General features: G+C 45.7%; 1 long non-coding RNA gene across 1 annotated transcript; it reads right to left on the reverse strand.

The window, feature by feature from the left end:
• Nucleotides 1-1,441: 1,441 nt before the first annotated feature.
• LOC145718169 (uncharacterized) lies at nt 1,442-4,679 on the reverse strand. Its single transcript, XR_014141621.1, has 2 exons — nt 4,414-4,679; nt 1,442-1,563 (listed from the first exon to the last, which is right to left on the reverse strand). It is a non-coding gene; the product is annotated as an uncharacterized LOC145718169 (long non-coding RNA).
• Between the last annotated feature and the right edge of the window lie 24 nt (nt 4,680-4,703).

Below are 4,703 nucleotides of genomic sequence, written 5' to 3' on the forward strand. Positions count from 1 at the left end.
CTACACTTAAAGCAGCCTTTAAAAAGATCAAGGAATCGGGCGCCTGGGTGGCTCAGTTGGTTAAGCGACTGCCTTCGGCTCAGGTCATGATCCCAGGGTCCTGGGATCGAGTCCCACATCCGGCTCCCGGCTCGGCGGGGAGCCTGCTTCTCCCTCTGACCCTCTCCTCTCTCATGCTGTTTCTCTCTCGCTCGCTCTCCAATAAATAAATAAATAAAATCTTTAAAAAAAAAAAGATCAAGGAATCAATTCAGTGAGGTAAATAATTTAAAGGGCCTCTTTCCTCAAAAGTCCGTGGAGACTAAAAAAAGCGATGGCCTGACCTACATGGGGTGTACACAGAAGGCAAGCCGGAAGTCTGTGGAGGTATACAGAAAAAAAGTCTGCAGCAGTGGTAGGGGCTAGCAGCATGACATCAGTGTTAAATCTCCCGATGCTGAGAACTGCGCTGATTACGCGAGAATTCATGTCTGATTAGGAAATGGACTCTGAAGGACTTAGGTCATTTCCACAACCTCGCAGAGCCCTTGTGCAGATTATTTATTAATTATAGAGGGTAAAGGGAACTTTGCAGTGGAGAAATCCTGCACTCATCACTTCAACCCAGGGCGCCTTGGGCACCACCAGGAATAAGAAAAAGTGGAACATCACGTGCCCCTATTGTGATCGCCTAGTCATAACCCCACCCCAACATTTCACCTGAACCTAATCACAAGGAAACATCAGACCAGCATAAATTGAGGGACATTCTACATAACGGACTTGCACCCTACAAAAATGTCAATGACGTGAGAGACAAAGAAAGCTGAGTAACAGCTCCACATTAAAGAATGAGAGAGACATGACAAGTATATAAAAGATATGATTCTGGATTGGGGTGGAAACAGATATAAGAAACTATAAAACAGGTGGGAGAATTTTAACTCTAGGTACTGTATATTAGATATTAGTATTATATCAATGTTAACTTCCCCGAGTGTAGTAATTCTATTGTGGTCATATAGGGAGAGTGTTCTCAGTAAATACGTGCTCATGTACTTAAAGGTGAAGTGTCATGATGTCTATAACTTATTTAAAATTATTGTTCAGGGAACGGGGCACCTGGGTGGCTCAGTCAGTTGACCTGCCTTCCGCTCAGGTCATGATCTCAGGGTCCTAGGATCGAGTCCCGAGTCAGGCTCCCTGCTCAACAGGGAGTCCACTTCTCCCTCTCCCTCTGCCCCTCCCCCCTACTTGTGTGCTCTCTCTCTCTCTTACTCTCGTGCGTGCGCATGCGCACGTGCTCTCTAATAAATAAAATCTTTAAAAAAATAAACAAACTTGTTCAGGAAAAAAAAAATCTTTTAAAGATACAATAAAATCCCGGTGTGCCTAAAAAGATTGTATACATAAACTGGAATTATCATGTCTGGTGTTCTTGAAATGTACCTTTCCCAGAATGCTGATGGCACACGCCATACCAACTTGTCCAACACCCACTACAGTGATCTTATTGTTTGGGACGGTTGCCTCTTCTTCTGCAACTGGTGCAATCAGTTTTTCCTTAAGAGTTGCCATTGTGCCCTGCAAGAAAAGAATCAAAACCTTATACAAACACCCACATATAAAACCCAAAGAGAATAATCCATAAAATGTTACTGTTGCAATTTTGAACTACAGCACAGTTGAAAATGAGCCTAATGATATTCTCCAGCACAAAATATATTTTAAAGAACCAGGTAACCCACTTAATGGAGAATTTAATTAAAACAAAAACTTCCATGAAGCCATTAGAATTTGGGTTCTTCTCTTCAGCCTAGGATTCTGTGTAGTATTTAACAAATTATAACAATTTTGTCTTGTGGCTCTTCATTTATTGGCCAAAAGACATGAATATTTACATGTAGATTAGCCCACTTTTTTCCATTCCCCTCATAAAGAACTTCTATGTAACTATGCAAACTAAATTAGAGCCCTGTACTAACCCATATTTAAGCTCAGTTTAAAAGAGTTAATAGCCAGTTATGAATATAATTTCTACTACTAATGGTTATTATCACTCTTTGAAGATAGGGACTGGTTCTTCTACTTTAAGTCTTACTTAAAACCGGTCACAGTGTACTGGACATATAATGTATACTTCATAAATACGGTGACATGAAAATGGTGATGAATGTTGATGGAAAATCTTCAGAAATATTACTCTAGATTCCATTCAGTGTACCTTGGAAGCTAACTGGAAGGTGGGCACGCACTTAATACATTTTCCTTTCAGGGAGTCACATTAGGGGAATATCAACCTTTGAATCAGCTTCTTTCCAGCCATTAAAAAAAAAAAAAAGGAAGAAAAGAAAACCTGTTGGAAAACATTCCATATACTAACACCAAATTTATCTGTGCCATCAGATAATCAGGTACATTTTCTGGATAACTAAAATGGCAAAAGTTACTGAATTAATGAAAGAACCTTCATAATGCCATGGCAATTTTGTACACAAAATAGACTGCCCTGCCTTAAACAGAGAGGGTACAGGTCATAATTAAGCCCTTTCTTCCTATTTAAGTATCACTTATAATTGTCACCCATTATTATTTTCGTTTTCCCTTTACTTTTTATAGCTATTTAAAACTGTGCCCTGCTTTCTAGTCTCCTTTTTGTTTCTCATTTGCAATGGACTAAGTAACAGAAGTTTACTAGTTTAGTAACTGTACATGTTAAGTAAGAGTTTGGAAGGCTCCAAATTGGAATAAAGTACTTGAATTTAGACACAACTATGTAACAACTATTTTGTTCTATAGCTATTTTTCCACCAAAAAATACTGCCCCCCCCCCCATCTGCAGGAACTAAATTTAGAGATGACTTTGCAGAGTCCATCTGCAGTCTTCTCACGAACGCTAAGAAAGAAATGGGCAGCCCGGCGCAACAGCCTCCACAAATGGCCCGACAGAGAAATTCACACACGTCCTGCATTCTGAGCAGAATCAGAAGACTGCCGAGATACAAGCTGCATATTTTTTCTCCATTAAGTCTATTTTCGTTAGCTGGTTTAAGATCCTCATAGACAGAATCCAATAAGCAGTGGAAAACAAAAATCCAGAAATGGTCGCTATATACACATTAGTCCTTCGGACAGACCTTCTAAAGTAATTCTGGAACCTTCAGAAACCACAGTTAGAGGCTCAAGCCAGTACATATTTTCTTTCAGATCTTGCTGGAGAAAAGTGCTTAAATTTTTTTTTTCTTTAATAGAGTTATAAGAAATTAGAAAAAAATGTTTTCTATTATATATGCAGGACTGTGCCTCGATCCGAGTGTTGGCTGCAGGGGAAAAGACTGGAAAACAGGGCCAAATCTCCGATTCGTGGTCCTCTCCATCCCCCTCAGGTCCAGCGCCCCCGCCTGGGGGAAGGGAGAGAGATTCCCCCGCCTCCCTGCGGATGTCAATCGTTAGAAATGAGCCGACGAACTAGGGCCTTAAGTTCAGGAACAAAGACCCTCTTTGCAGACTAGCCCCCACCCCCCGATTTTCACCTTGTAAAAAGCCAGGTTTTGCCATCTGATTCCTCCACTAACCAAGTGTCAGCTCTCCCGCTCTCCGCGGCCCCCTCTCCCAGGCCCTAATTGCAGCTGGGGTCGCTCGCCGCCCACAGGCCACCTTTCTCTGCAGGCTGCCCGAGGCGAGAGCAGCCGGTCACAAGGGAGGGCAGCCACCATAGCTCTCCCGGGAGAAGGTCTCTAGGGAAAATTCCAGACCTTCCTTACTCTCAACACCAAGGCTGGCCAAGTAAACAAGGCACCCGAAGCATCAAGAAAAGAGGCCAGAAAAGAACAGGCCTGTATCCGGGCAAAACTGGGGTGCAAGGCCAAACCTGCAGATCATCCGTTACCCGCATCCCCACAGAAGCAGGGGCACTTGTCCATTACCCTGGAAGTAGATTCCAACACCCAGGCTCCAGACCTGCCAGCCCTCACATGGTACTCGGTTTCCTCTCCCGCCCCTAGCTCCTCAATTCCTCAAGCACGTGTCCGGGGTCCCGCCAGCAGGCACGGGGTGGGGGTGGGGGGGTTGAGGTGATGCGGCCGCCATAAACCCATCAAGGACATGCAGAACCCCGGTTTTAGCTGCAAATACAACAAGTCTCCCTCCCTGATACAGCACAGGCTGGAGGCGAGCTCCGTGGCGGGGAGGACAAGGCCTGGGGCGCAATGGCAGCCCCTTGGCTCCGCCTTCGGTTCCCCAGAGGAGGGCACGGCCTGCCGCCCCAAACCCTGGGAGTGAATCAAGGTCCGAGTCCGGATGCTCGGGGCTAAAGGCCCCAGAAAGCAGAAGTCCTTCTTGGTCCTTTCTCCAGTGTTGCTACGAAAAGACTCCCCTACACATCCCACCCGGGTGCCCGCGAACCCGGATTCAGGGGCCTGGGCTGAAACCTACCAGAGAGAACCCGCGGGGAGAGTCGCGCGAAGAAGACAATGTTAGCTGCGTGCGTCTCCTCGGGCGCAGGATCTGCAAGGAGAGAGGAGGAGGCGGGGCCCACCCACTCCGCAGCCTCTTAGCTTCCTCTATTGTGATTGGAAACCCGATCACCGCCTACCCCTCCCCTCGGCTCGCTCAATCCCCTTCAAGGACAAGGGCTCAAGTGTGCACACGCTTTCTCCCTGCCCACAGGAGGAGGTCACCTTCTGATGGCAAGGGCGGTCTCAGCTCTACAGCCTCTCTCGGCT

This window comes from Leptonychotes weddellii, unplaced genomic scaffold (genome assembly GCF_054177405.1).
Source record: "Leptonychotes weddellii isolate Sample4059 unplaced genomic scaffold, ASM5417740v2 HiC_scaffold_11589, whole genome shotgun sequence".
NCBI lineage: Eukaryota > Metazoa > Chordata > Mammalia > Carnivora > Phocidae > Leptonychotes > Leptonychotes weddellii.